Raw genomic sequence first — 16,048 nt, 5'->3', positions numbered from 1 at the left:
GAGATACCATATTAATAAAACCACGAATTAGGATGCAATTTTAAAAGGTGTTACAGATTTGCACAAAGCAGCAATTTAAGAGATATAGCTAGAAGGGTTTACTATGTTTCTGCTGTCAAATTCAACTGTAGATATACTTGCTCTTCTGTTATTGCTATGTGGTAAAGCAAGCTCTCGCTGTCTAAAATTTTCCAACAGGCAAAAAATAAAATTAGTGCGTTAAACTAATATGGTATTCTTGATAGGATAGGCTCCAGCCTCCCACAATCCTGCTCATGATTAAGTGGGCTTAGAAAATGGTATGGTGTGGTATTGATCTTAATATCATCCATCAGAAAAAACACAAATGCTAATATGACTCACTAATAACATTTGTGTATAGTGCATAGAACATGTACAATTTTTGAAATTATAAAAGTTTAAAAATGCTCACAGATCTAAATTCCATAGCAGTTTCAATTTTGCTTTAAAACATTTATGTGCCTCAATGATCTGTCAAGCTCGGCTGCAATGTAATATATGATTATTCTGATACAGTTATTCATGTCAAACTGGATGAGGGTTGCCTCAAAATGTCACCGAATGTAAATTTTGACAGTTATTTGACTATATGCATCGAACAACCATTTAATGTAATTTTTTCAGAGATAGAGGATTCATTCATCAAAAGGATACATACTGTCTACTGACCATACAGGCTTTCTGGAATGCCTCAACACTTGTGTGGGAAAATGCTGGAGATACCTAGAGATATATTATTGAAAGGAATGACCTGTGTGATCTAAATCCAACTTATCAGTTGTTACTGAATTTCTGTGCTAATTATGTATGGTATAAAAAAATGTGCTTGTTCAAACACAAGATGTCTCAAAGATGTTCCTAGTATCTTGGGTCAAAAGTCAAAGATCAGCTTTGTAGCTGCGTCATCAAGAGGTGTTTTTTGAATACCCCAGTTAAGAGAGCTGCTAAGCTGTTAGGTCAGAGAAATACAATAATTGGGACAAACCTGGAATATTTAAGCAGGAGCAGCAAATAAAGGACATATTGCTTAACACCTGAAGTAATGAAGACTTTGTCCACTAATGTCCCATTCTGCAGCACAGACATTAATGTATATACTGGTCCTCACTAAATTAAGATGATTATCATGCTCTATGTCTCACATTGCGGATAAACTAATACGGTAACCAAGCTGCAATTTCTTTTTTTCTTATTCTATCGCTTACTATGACAAACAAAGGCCATACTGTCCTACATAAACTTTATTCAGTTTCATTTAAATACTGAATTAAATTAACAGTTTTCACCAACAAAGCATTAAATGACTTGCCTCGTTTCATATCTTACAAGACATTTTTCAAAATTATATCTTATTTGCTTCACTTATTCTCTTTTGGCCTTTCTTGTCATCTCATGCATCAGTCTCTACCTCAATAGGGGATATCGGGCTTTTAGTTACACTGAAACTCCTCAACTGTAGAATTCACTTCCCCTTCACATATAGTCTCTGAATGTCATTTTCCAGTTTAAAACAGCTATCCCTACCTCAATAACAATTACATCTATCTAACTGTACTACAGTTTCACTCACAGTGAGCCTTCAAATGAGTTGTTATGGCTGACAGCATTTAAACTTTTCTTGGGAAAACATACCGTACAGGCACAACATAACCACCAGGCATACATTGAATACACTTTTTAGAGCAAAATTAAAACTCTAAATTTCCTCTGTATTAACAAAATAAATCAACTGGATGTATATAAAGGTTGATAAAATACAAAAACATTCAAACACTATTTGAAGGATAAAGTATCATTTTAGAGGTACAAAGAGCTAAAAGTACATTTCTGTTAAGGGTAGACAAATAAAGTCTAGCATTTTTTTCAGTCTAAATTTTACATTATCCAAAAATTAACATAAAATATAATTTCTATTCTTCAAACATTTTCATACAGACCTGACAACCTAAATATAAAAGAACTCACATCTCCAAACAATCGCCTTATAGAGAAAAAATAAATTATTTTAGAAGACTGTGTGTACTTGCCTACAGAATCAAACTTGGCACAAGAAATGGTTACTGACCTTGTTCAGGTCCTTGCAAATACCAAAATATTTTTAAGGAGATTCCAGTCTTTAACACAAACACTGACTTTCTTTTCTCAAAACAAATTTAGAATCAACACTGTGCAGAATACCTCAGTATCCTCCGAAATAAAAGGTCAAATAAAAATCCCAGACAGACATTTTGCTTTATTCAAACTAAAAATTTTCAGCAAGCTTAAAAAAACTATTTTACCAGAAAAATATTTTACTTAATGCAAGATATCAGTATTGTGAAACTACAGTGTTAATCAACTCATCTCAGTGCAGCATTAACTTGTTATTACTACATTAATACTGGAAATATTTTACTAATGCCAAAGATATTTACAACCATTTATGCATTCACATATTTATAGTTTTGTTTATATATTTCAAAAACAAAGTTTGTCTTGGGCTAGAAAACATACAAACATGCTGAGACAAAATTCCTGTATAATTCTCGATACTTGTCAATGCTTCTCAAAATTGAATAATTATGACCTAAATTCAAAATACCCTTTCTTTCCTAAGAAGGAGAGAAACCAGAAATCTTACCTCTTCAGTCTCATCTGAACCATTACAATCTATCGGAAACGTTTCATTCTGACTTTCTGATAAGCCACGGTACATAAGCATACTTGACTTGATTTGAAAATAATATTCTAGCATTTTATGCTAAGAATTTTTTATGCAAAAAATGTTTTCACACCACTGCAATCATTCAAAATTCATCATAACTTAAATAACATAGGTTTCATCAAATCAAAGTCCACACAGATTGGGCAGCTTCTTGTTTTAATAAAATGCAATGGCATCTACTTTATAAAACATCGATATCATCTTCCAAACAATATTATTATAAAAATAATCAAATATTGCTTCTTAAATAATAAATGCGTGTTACGAATCTCCATGTAGACATCCTTCAACTAAACTGTTAGCCAAATTTAATGCCCTATTTGAAATTTAAAATAATCTTGAATTAGTCTAAATCTATACTAATAAAAGGCAAAGCCCTCACTCACTCACTGACTCACTCACTGACTCATCACTAATTCTCCAACTTCCCGTGTGGGTGGAAGGCTGAAATTTGGCAGGTTCATTCCTTATAGCTTCCTTACAAAAGTTGGGCAGGTTTTATATCGAAATTCTACAAGTAATGGTCATAACTGGAAGCAGTTTTTCTCCATTTACTGTAATGGAGATGAGCTTCAACGCCGTGGGGGCGGAGTTTCGTGTGACATCATCACGCCTCCCACGTAATCACGCAGTACATAGAAAACCAGGATGACCTCAAAAAAGCGCTGAAGAAAACATGCATTATATAATTGAGAAGGCAGCGAAACAATAAGAAGCGAGCAAGTGACATATACTACCATATATTCATGAGTGTTGCCAGCTCAGAAAGAAAGCACGGTGTAAACCTAAACTTTAAATTAAGTTCATAGACAGGCTACCGCTGGCGTTTCACATACACACAGGTAATGTGGGATACAAGTTTAATGAGAGGACGCAGGATATAAACGAGAGTTTTGTTCACTTTGTAACTAAGTTAAAATTGTAGGTGAAGGGGTGTGCTTATGCAAATTCTGAGAGACTGTGTTTGTGGGGGATTGACAGTTAAGGCGTGTGGGGAAGTCACATCATCATCTCCCCTCCCACCTCATTTTGCTCTGAGCTGAGCTCCGCGGCTAACGCTGTCTTCAAGCAAATTCCTCAGACTGCCACCAAATACTCACAGAAAAATCCACAAGTTAATACACACGCTGTCTCTATAGAGTTTCTACACACTGAATCCTCCAGGCACTACTTACAAAAGGTCACATTGACAATCGTGTTACGTTATTTTTAAAATCTTTCCTTTTCTTAGCACAAGCACAGCCGAGAAGCTTCGATGCATGTGCTCCATAACGCGTTAAAAAATAATGCATTTAATCACATTTTGCATTACAAGCAAAGGGGAGCTTTTGTCAATGCATGATTTCCTGGTACACGGATTACATTGATCAGCGCATCCCGATTCATTTTACCCTCGCACCACCTTAGTTTGAGAAGAAGTATGAAAAATATGAGGTTAACACAGAAAAACAGATCACCAATTCAAGCTTTATGAATAATCGATTCGCCATCAATAATTGTTTTGGTAAAGCCATCCTCCTTCCATTTTATAATTTTTCCGCCACTAGCCATGATTAAATGAACGGTAAAAAGTAAGAGCAAAGCGAGGGTGACTTATTTAGGCAGGCATATATATGACAGCAACACTCATGACAATGTCAATCATGTTACGTTATTATTAAAATGTTTCCTTTTCTTTTCATTACTTCTTTAACACACTACTTCTCCGCTGCCAGGCGGGTATTTTGCTATATATATATATATATATATATATATATATATATATATATATATATATATATATATATATATATATATATGAATGACCTCAAAGAGCTGAGACTTTTGATATCATGAACGTGTCTGCAAACTGGGGTCTCCTGCCCAGCAAAAGTCGAGCAGCCAGCGCGTGCATAGCTGTGCCGGCCTTTGAGACGCTGACTGCGCTTCTGCCTTAAGTCAAAGTGAGCACTTTTAATTTTTTTCATCCTCCCCCTGCGCTATAGCCCAGACAAGTGCAAACACGGGACCCCTTTTCTACACCACGGCAAAATAATATTAAGGCGATTCACAATCGAGGCGCGAGGCACAAATTTGAACGTTCACATAGAAAATGTAATTTCAATGTACCTGTACTTCTTAAAACGTTAATGTTTTACTGTTTAATAACTTATAGACTATAATTTATTATTTTTCCCTTGCACTCAGTGACCAAACCTATACACACATATAGACACATACAAACATACACACAAGTATATGTATGTGTATATATATACACACACACACACACATACAATTTGTGTGTGTGTGTGTATGTATGTATGTGTGTGTGAATATATGATGTAGATAGGTATGTATGTATATATATGTGTATATGTAGATATGTATATAGATATGAAGATATGTATATATATATATCTATCTATATCTATATCTATATGTATGTGTATATATATGACAGCAGCAATCCAAGCTGTGAGAAAACATTAAAAAGGAGGCGTGTCAGACGTCGTGGTACATTTTCTGATGCAGCTGCCGAAAACAACTTCGTGACGCTGCCGCCAAATACACAAAACAATTACTTTGACAATCATGTTACATTATTTTTAAAATGTTTCCTTTTCTTTTTCATAACTTCTTTAACACATGACATCGCTGTGAAGCGCGGGTATTTTGCTATATATATATATCACAGCGACACTCATAACAGTGACAAAACAATTACATTGACAATCATGTTATGTTATTTTCAAAATGTTTCCTTTTCTTTTTCATTACTTCTTTAACACACTACTTCTCCGCTGCGAAGCGCGGGTATTTTGCTAGTTAAAGATACAGATGGAAAGCTCATGTCTTTCTATAATTCTTCTATTGCTCACTTATATAAGTCACGTTAATCAGTCTTAAAAATGTTCCCTCACAGTCCTCATACAAAAAGCAAGCATTTTAAAACTGGGATCTAGAGCTGATGCTTGTTGACTCTGTAGCATTAAATGAAAGAAACATAAAAGAAAAAAAGAATCAGCCATCATCATTGATAACGTCGCTATTATGGAATTATTTCAAGTCAGCTGCTTTGAGCACATGGTCTGGCACTTCTGTACTGCATGCTGTTCTGAAAATTCCAAGAATTGCCTGCTTGTTTTGTTGGAGGACGCGCATTGCAAATTTTTCCACCAAAGCAATATACAGTATCTAGCTATCCGTATGCTTAAAGAGAAGTAATGTTTATTGGACTTCCCAAAACACAAACTTGTTATTGATGCAGTCACGCAATGGAACAACACATTGGAAATGCTAGAAAGGTTTTTGGAACAGCAGCGACTCATCTAAGTAGCTCTGCCTATAAGACTGCTTTCAGAGTGAGTTACATGCAGCACGCTGGTCTGCAACACATCCACCACAGGTGCCTAGTCATTTTTAATGTGCAATTGTCATGTAGAAATTTGTTGCCCTGGATATTCAGCTATCCACACATCTGATTTAAGCATCAAAGACAGTGATTTCAGTTAAAGAGGACACATCATTTTATGAAAGATAGTAAAATTTATTTTTTTCTCCAGAAAGCCTTAACAGAAGCAACATCTACTAGATCAGACACCAAAAACAAAGATAAGCAAGAATTTACAGATAGTAATTGAGCATGATAGAGATTTATGAGATCAATCTTCAGACTTTAATAAATTGACATCAAGTTGTTTAACCGAAAAATAATAATCAGAAAAATCGATATTTCTACCCAAGTCTAATTGGACATAGGTCAAGGTGTTTTTAAAGACATGGAAGTACTGGGCCAAACTGGAGCAAAAACAACTGGAGCCTGTAAAAAGGCAGATACGATGTATCTTATGTAAAGATGATTTTTTTCAGACAGTATCATAGTAGATATTTCAGAAACTGCTTGTTCTAAAATGTTCCAACTTTGCAGTGATGCTATCATCCAAGAGCTCTACAGCTCTACACAATACAAACAACATAATATTAGATGAAAACTGTAATTTTAAGATGTGACACACACGCACAAATCAAATTTCTTCTGAACATGGCAAAACTAGAATCTGAATTTAACTCAAAAGTAAATTTTTTGGTGACATCATCAAACTTCTATTTACACAGAAGTAAAAACTACAAATACAGTGTTTTCCAATGAAAACGGCATTTTGCAAAAACTCGCTTAACATTTTTCACAGTGAACAATACAGAGTTTACAATTCTGTTTATAATATTTATTACATGTTTTTATAAAGAACTGAACAGTCTATGAACAAACTAAATATTTAATAGTGTTTTGCAGTTCAAAAATGATATTACTGATGAAAAAAAAACACTTTCAGTTTTAATTGCTACCATTCAATTTTCTTTTTTTTAGAATTAATCAAGAGGACCAAGTACAAATAATGCTGTGATTAGCACGTCTTTAAACTCCCTGCTCTGTGCCCCAGTAAATACAAATTATCATCAATACACTAATAATCCAACAGCCCTTCCATTCACTCAGAATATGGCACCAATGTAGGAAGCACTTTAAGACAGAAGATTTTATATGTTGCACCTCTACATGACAACCACCTTTTTCCACCCTCTTAAACATAAACAGTACTTAATGTTTAGAGAATGTCCTGGATTAAAACACTCTAGAGACATCTACACAGAAAATGTCTTTGCATCCTACAGACAATTACGCTTCAAATTTAACTTCTCATCAACAATTCTTCCACTAATTTCAAGCTAGAAACTTTGCTTAACAGAATCTACATGATTTCCCTTACACTCCATCTATTTCTATCCCAGAAGAAATATTGATCAGTCTTAAAGACTCACATAGCATCTGTACAATTTATAAAAACATTTTAAAGTACCTTCCTTTCAAAGATCACAGGGTACACTAGGGAAAAGGATCTCTCAATATTTCAGAAAAGGAATGGAAGACTGCCATGAACAGAATACAGTCTAACTCCATCAGCACAAAGCATTCACTCATTCAACTTAAAATTTTTTATCAAGCGCATTTATCTCGTTTAAAATTGTCTAAAAACGTTTCCAAGGCAACACTCAACCTGTGAACGCTGCAAACAAGCTCTAGCCTCACTGGGCCACATGATCTGGGCACGCACCAGATTCACATTTTGGACAAAAATCTTTGAATGCCTATCAGACAGCCTTCCTTGGTGCCAAATCACTCCAAACCCATTAACAGTTGTGTTTGGTGTACTCTCGATGGGCTTAAAGTGAAAAAGGACTGTGACAGATAGGGGGGCACTGTCATCCCCTTGAACCCTCAGACCAGGCACCAGATAAAAGTCCAAATGATGAATTTATTAATACAATAAAGTGCACAAAGCACCTCCACCACACAATAAACAATCAATAATCACAATAAATCCTCCACTCCCAGATGCGTTGTCACCATTCCTCCCAACTTAGCTCAACTTGCTGGAGTTTCCCATAGTCCTTGACCCGGAAGTGCTTCTGATCCCCCAGTCCATGTGATTTCCCAGCACTTCTGGGTCAGATGGAAACTCCTCTTTTTCTTCAGCCTGGAAGTATTTTATTTCTTCCGTCCTCGTGACTGGGAAGTACTTCCGGGCTATATGGAGAATATAAGTCCTTGAGCCTCCCTGCAGCATCTTCTGGTGGCCCCCACGGTATCCAGCAGGGCTGTGAAGGAAAACTCCAAGGTCCATGATGCCCTGCTGGAATTGGGGGCATCTCCACGTTGCAGGGAGGGCTCCATCTGGCGACTTGGGGGTATTGGCCAGGATAATTTGCCGGCCATAGTCCACAAGACAAATAAACTGTAACTGCCTTTACCTCACTACTAGCACGCAGACTTATCTTACTGGAAGAATCTAACCTCACCACTTTCAAGTCAGAGGGCAAATGATGTCCTACACTATTTGAAATTGGTGGAAAAAATTAAATTCTCACTTAAAGGATCTGTTCAAAACTTTTTAAAAATATGGCAGGATCTAATCAGTATACCAATTAAGAAGCAGCACAGTCAATTATCAAGTAAGCATATTTAATTAATCCAACCCGTATTACATATTAATGTTTACAACATTCAAAAATCATTTATATAGCATTACAAATATATATTTGAGCACACAGCTTCCAATATTTTAGACATGTTAACAGAAACATATACTTTTCGCGGGACGTGAAATTGTCTTTTGAGAAAGTCAAATTTCATCTCTGTGAACAGGTCTCGTCTCAAGATTTTTTTTATATAATAAGAGAGACTATATAAATTACAGGCTCACATACCAAAGGATACAACTTCTCAAACACATCTGAGGCAAAGCACCTACAATCTAGAAACATGGATCCCTCCCCTATTTAAAGGGAACAGCTTGTAAATAGATCCTAGTGTGCCCGTTAGCCAAAAAAAACATTAATTGAATTTAATTGTCAACTAAATTTAAACCACATAGCCTGAGAAGCATAACACAGTATAATAAATTAAAATAAAAACAGAAAAATTCACACAGAGCAACCATAACAAATCTAATCAGTAACATTTTTGAATAAGCTTGTATTTTTGGGAAAAGAACACTCTTCCTTCCTTACTGCTTTTAAAAATTAGTTTTGGTTGCAGGTGTTGAATTTTGCTTTGTTAAGTTTGACTTGATTGTATGGAATGTTATCTGCTCCTAACTAAAAATCTATAAAAAACAAATGCTGTGATTGACGATCACTACTAGAAAAAACAAACTGAAGGACAATGCTTTACACAATAATTAGAAAATATCATTTGAAGATGTAGTACTGCACTCCCCATGGGGAATGGCTTGAAAGACAGGATAATCTGTATGCAGCAAAAAAAGAATTCATCAGTAGTCTTTATATCCAACAGGTTTTTTATTTATTGCTATGCTTTGTGATCACTGTGTATAAACTTTCATTTAATTTGCTGATATAATTTGGTTTTAATTATCACCATTTTTTAAGTTTATTGCTTGTGTGTCATTTTATTAAGAGGAAAGTTTGAATGCTTAAGATCTACTGGCTGACTGTACTAAATAACAGTGATATAGAGCTAAATGGTATAAACCTGCAAACGAGGAATAACAAAGAGCTTGGAAAGTGACATGAGTCATTAACTGATCCTCTTTTTAAAATTCACAGTACAAAGAGTTCTCAAAGGAGCAAACAAGACAACCAAGAACAGTAAACATGAACTAAAGTTAACACACACACAGCAATTTATTGTCAACCAAACCTAATGAGATTAAAGCAGATGACTTTGGAATGTGCAATCCAGACAAGGCCTGACAGCAAAATAATTTCCAGTTTAACAAAAAATAAAACATTAAATTAAGAATAATTAAAAACCGTGGGATGAACTATTACCTAACATAACTAGGGAATCTCAAAACAGTAGGTGTGACTATACTAGGGACTGTTATATACTGAAGTAGAAAGCAAAGAGGGGCCTCAAGAAAAGAAATTACATAAACAAGACAATTCTAGTCCTGTGTGCAGTCTAGACACACAGAAAATGTATTTTCTGGGTGATTACAACTGCCATCTAATCTTGTCCCTTAAAATTTGTGTCAGTGGGATTTTGGAAATGGCAGTGTATTTATTCTATAAAACAGAATTGGGTCAGTATAACTAAATGCCTATTATAATGTGTATCCTAAAAATCCCATGCCAGAATGGCTTGCACACGAGTCACTTTTGAATATATACATTGGGTATAAAAGTTCATACTCTTCAAATGGATCAATGCAAGGTGAGCAAGTCAAAATTACAGATTTCTGTTCATGAAGGACATTTTCCACAGAACATGTGTACTTAAATTGTAGCACATAATTTGGCCATCATGCCTAAATGTCTATTATAATGTGCCTCCTAAAAAAACAAAACACTCTTCAAATGTAAGTCAAATTTAAAGAGTAAACTAAAAAGCTTCTGGTTACGATGAATGTTTTGCCTGGAGCAAACAGTGACATAATTAAATCCAAGTGGTATTAGGGGAGTTTTCTGAATATATGGGGCTGAATGGGCACAGTTTAAGATGTAGGGGCACTGATCTCCTAGGAAGGAGTATGAACAGGTCAGCTAAGATTGTTAAAGCTACAAAATAGTAGAGCAGAAAACATAGGACCAGTCAAGCTTATACATTTTGTTAAAGGTTTTAGAGAGTAATATTTTTGAATATGAACAGAAACTCAACAATGACAAAAAAATATATATAAGAATTTATATAATAAATTAATAACAGAAAAAGAATTTATGAATAAGTACATATAAAGTAAACCATTTAATAACTAACAGAAAGCTAGCTAAATCTTAAAGATGGAAATGTGTAATACGTATGACAATATATTATTTAGAAAAGTCAACCAAAGCTTGAAGACATTTGAGATGGACCAATTACTTAAATAGAGAACAGGGCTTGAATTTTGGCATGGGGTTGTAAGGACCTTGCCAAATTCGTAAAAACCCTACATGGTTTAACTTAACAATGCTGAAGAATCCCACTGTGCTTTCAAGGCAAAATTTTTTTTTTTAATATTGCTATGACAGAATTAGTTGTAAAATAAAAATACAGTACATGATTTACGCATGTCTTGTAAGCACAAATTCAAATTGGGAATTGCGCGAATGACATTTGCCATAAAGAGTAGCAATAAAGAAAGTGAAGCTTCGTATTTGTCCTCAGTTTGGAATAAATGGGGCTACAATTGTCTGTCCAACCACCTATTTTTTCTGACCAGCATGTCCAGTGTCACTGGTAGTTAGCGATTATCCCGGCTCCACTAGGCACAAGATAGAATTCAACTTTGGATTGGGTGTCAACTTCATGCACATCTGGCTACACATTATTCTAAAATAAGATGCTTTTAGTTAGTGTTTCAAAACTTCCACACTGACCAGCCATTCAAATTTCAAAGCACAAGGCAATTCTCTCCAATCAAATGACATAAATGTGAGAATCAAGAGAAATGTAGTTAGCATTGTTACTGAACCAGTATACTTAATTTCTGAAAACAAAGGACATTCTAAATGTATATTGTTCATTGGGTTTTGTGAAAGAAAAAAAGTGAAGATAATTAGTTTATTAGCATAACAACTAAAATTTTACTAAAGCACATATGACAACTAGGGCTGCCTGTTTGTCTGCAAAGCATGACTTGCTTATGACTGACTTGCTTAAAATATGCAAGTGAAAACTGTATTCCTCAAATGAATATGATATATGAAATCTCAGCCTTTTCCAGAAATGGTACTGTCATCAGGCAGAAAAGTGACATGATCAATAAAAAAGCATAGTTCACAAGGTTAGGGATTAGGTTAGGGCATCCCACACAAATTACCGGTAATGAATTCCCACAAATTCCAATTTTTAATGTGTGAATGTCTGCAAATATATATTTGGTAAGCAATATATCTTGACTGTTGCAAGAATATCCAATGCAATTTAAAATTACTATTTTATAATTGTGTCTAATTTGTTACTTATGAATTAATATCCTTTTTTATTCTGTACATTGTTAACTTCATTGAAATAGGATGTTAAACTACCCATTGCATTGACTGGAGTAAGGAGCTGAGAAATTTAGATGTTCAGTAGTGTCATGCAGCTGCACAGCAAGAGTCAAAGGCAGCATGCAATGCCATTTGTTTAACCTTCGATTTAGAAGAAACTCAACTAAACATTGTTAACTTAAAAGCTAAAAAACAGACTGAAGTACACATAAAATCAAAAACAAAAATTGACTTGGAATTGTTCAATGAATTTGTATTCAGTTTCGCTCCTTTCAACTTGTTGAACAAATAGCTGGCAATTGGTGGCATCATTATTTCTTTAAAATGTTTTACAGTAGACTGGCTGTACTTTAAACTGCAATTTGAAAGGTAAATTCAGTGACACATACAAACAAGTAAAGAATTCTCAAGATTAGCTTTCAAGAAACACTGGAGGTAGACATAGCCATGGCTAAGGCACCCACCTAGCTCTGAAAAGAAGTACATTTCAGAGATAAATAAGGAATTTGTAGGATGTCTTTTCCTATTAAAAGTAATTTACTTTTTTTTTTTTTTCTTTGTTTATGGAAGCAGACCAAGATATTCTTAAAGTGAATGTATTATGTTCACTGGAAAACCAATAACAGTCATTCTCAAACCATCTTACTCTAATTCAGAGCGGGGAACAAGAGCCTATTTCACAGCACTGGGCACAATTCAGGAAAAGGGACAGAGTACCATTTTTTTTTTACATTGACCACTCACATACTCGTACTAGCACTGGAGCCATTTAACCAAATCTGCATAGCTATGAGAATGTGGGAAGACAACTGGAGTACCCATAACAGGAGCAGCACAAAGACACATGTAGAACCTGCAGACTCTATGCTGACAATCAGGTGCCAGATTTTAAAATATTATGTTGGACCAGTAAAGTGGTGGTGCTAATCACTGTGCACTTCTGTGCCACCCAAGCAACAAATATGTTTACTATATCTCAACTAAATATCTCAAAATTCTTAAACTGCATTTACACTTGTAGCCTTATGACTGCTCCAGTGCATTTAAAGAAGCAAAAAAGTTAAGCTCTTGGCAGGAAAAACAGTATGGTATGGATGAAAAAAATTTTAAAAATACATACTTTTCTCCACTTATTTAATTTTATATTCTGTAGGTTGCTTTATATTACTCTAAACGTCTGGCTTTTTAGCCAAAAGAGTGGAAACATGCAAAACAAAACAATTATTTATTTAAAGTTAACAGAAATAACATGATTTGAAAAACTGGTTGATAACATTTAATGAACTAGATAGATAGATAGATAGATAGATAGATAGATAGATAGATAGATAGATAGATAGATAGATAGATAGATAGATAGATAGATAGATAGATAGATAGATAGATAGATAGATAGATAGATACTTTATTAATCCCAAGGGGAAATGCACACACTACTTTAAACATCAGAAATATTAAATCTAAATACTTTCTAAATTGTGGAATTTTGTCTCCCCACAATTTGAAATGTGTTAAATTTAAAGGGTGGGATTTCCCCCAATTTCAAAAATATTATTTAATATTGCTAAAGTGATTTAGTTATGCGAATTTCAAAAACGTTACAAACTTTCAAAACAATAAGTAAGACTAAAGTAGAAAAAAAACAGAAAGAAAATACAGTAAGCCAGAGCAAATGACCTCACCAACGTGTCTCTTAATTTTTTTTATTCTACACTGCAACTCTTTGTCAAACTAGAAAAATAAAACAGTTGTGTTGCTGAATTTTAAGTTACTCTCTTACTTGCATGACAGTTTATTTGTTCGTCTCTAAAGATCTATGATGAAAAGAGACCTTCGAATGTAAAGAAATCAATAGAAACAGAGAAAAAAAATCCACCAACAAAATGGTGACAGAAATGCACAAGAGAAGACACTAATCCAACAGCTATAAGGATCACAAACAAAAGCAAAATGAAGATCTTAATAGCAAACCAGCCTTTCTAATGCACATGGAAAGTGTCACAAAAATTCACAAAGAAGCAGGAAAGTGTCAGCAAAAAAGGGAAGAAAAACTAAGAGCACAACTTTAACTGCATACACAACTACAGCACAGAGGATGAAAACAGAAGTGCAAATTTTGTTGAGCTCAAGAGATTTTGAAATGACGGGACAGATTATGAGGTTATGGAGCAGAAAGTAAAAAGGATGCTAGCTGTTATTTTTAACAAGTTTTTCTACAAAAAGTGTTCACAATGGGGGATGGTTAAGGATAAATACAAACCAGGCCCACAACAATGTGAATAAGGATAACCAGTAATCCACATCTGAAAAGTGCCTCTTGGGGTTCTATTTTGAAAATACCAGGTGAATAAAAAATAATGAGCTAAACAGGGCTGAATGACTGACTCAACAAATCATTTATGAGCTTAGCATGTGTTTCTACTAAACATGCATTTCAAACTTTAAACAGACTAGCAAATAAAGAAACACAGAAATGTACAACAGCATATTTTCACTGAATTTTCAAATCAGTAGTTAAAACCATCTTACATATCATTTGAGAAAAAAATATACAGCATCACTTGTCAGCATTAAATCTTTGATACAGAGTCTTCATAACCTTTAATCATACAGTTAAAATGTCAAATAAGGACACTAATCTTTTATCTTTGCACTTCTGACATTGGGCGTGCACATTAGCACAGTGCAGTATGCTTCCAATCAGAAAAAAAACACAGGAGGCTAAATTGTACAAAATGAGTTTGCAAATTCTAAAAATTTATCTTTAGCTTAGATATAAGTCAGGAAACAAAAAAATAGTTTAAAATTCAAGAATGTTCTAACATCTACATTATGTGCATAAAACCTACTAAACAGTAAAGCCCCTATTTAAATTATCTAAAGGAAGGATCTGGAATACCGATCGCCCATTAATGTGCATTTTGTTTATATGTTGACACTGAGAATCCTAGAAAATGTAATTTCCATTAGAATATAAACTCGAAGAATAAGGATAGTGTATAAAATGACAGCAGAAGTGAAAAAACAGCAGCAGTACCTAGTATTTCATGTGATCTAAAACTCCGCAGGTTAGATCCTTTACAAACATGTACCTGGCTGATACTTTTGTGGAAATTAAATTACAAATCATAAATTCACAATATATTTCTATACACCAATCAGCCAAAACATTAAACGTTCTGACAGATGAAATGAATATCACTGATTATCTTGATACAATGGCATCCATCAAAGCATGGAATATACAAGCCAGCAAGTGAATATTTAGCTCTTGAAAGGTGATGTATTGAAAGCAGCACAAATGGGCAAGCATAAGGATAGCTCCTATCAAAACTGGTCCAAAGAAGGATAATACAGTGAACCAGCAAAAGGGTTCATTGATGTGCATGGAAAGCAAAGGCTAGCCTGTCTGGACCAATCCCACAGAACATCTACTGTAGCACAAATTGCTGAAAAACTTAATGTCTGGTATGAGAGAAAGGTGTAACACACAGTGCAACACAGCTTGCTGCGTATGGGACTGCGCAGCTACAGACTGGTCAGAGTCTCCATGCTGACCCCTTTATCCACCAAAAGCGCTTACAATGGGTACACGAGTATCAGAACTGGACCATGGAGCAAAGGAAGAAGTTGGCCTGGTCTCATGAATAACATTTTCTTTTATATCATATGGATGGCTGGGTGTGTGTAGGTTGGTTACGTGGGGAAGGGATGGCAACACTATGGGAAGAAGGCAAGCTGGCAGAAGCAGTGATGTTCTGGGAAATATTCTGCTGGAAAACATTGAGTCCTGGCATTCATGTGGATGTTTTTGACATGTACCGTCTACCTAAAGATTGTTGC

General features: G+C 34.7%; 1 protein-coding gene across 5 annotated transcripts in view; it reads right to left on the bottom strand.

The window, feature by feature from the left end:
- impdh1a (IMP (inosine 5'-monophosphate) dehydrogenase 1a) overlaps nucleotides 1–16,048 on the bottom strand; it is a 181,640-nt gene that overhangs the window by 83,064 nt on the left and 82,528 nt on the right. The window lies entirely within an intron of this gene.

Source organism: Polypterus senegalus, chromosome 8 (genome assembly GCF_016835505.1).
Source record: "Polypterus senegalus isolate Bchr_013 chromosome 8, ASM1683550v1, whole genome shotgun sequence".
NCBI lineage: Eukaryota > Metazoa > Chordata > Cladistia > Polypteriformes > Polypteridae > Polypterus > Polypterus senegalus.
Note: the sequence above shows the minus strand (reverse complement) of the source record. Positions and strands in the feature narration are given on the sequence as shown.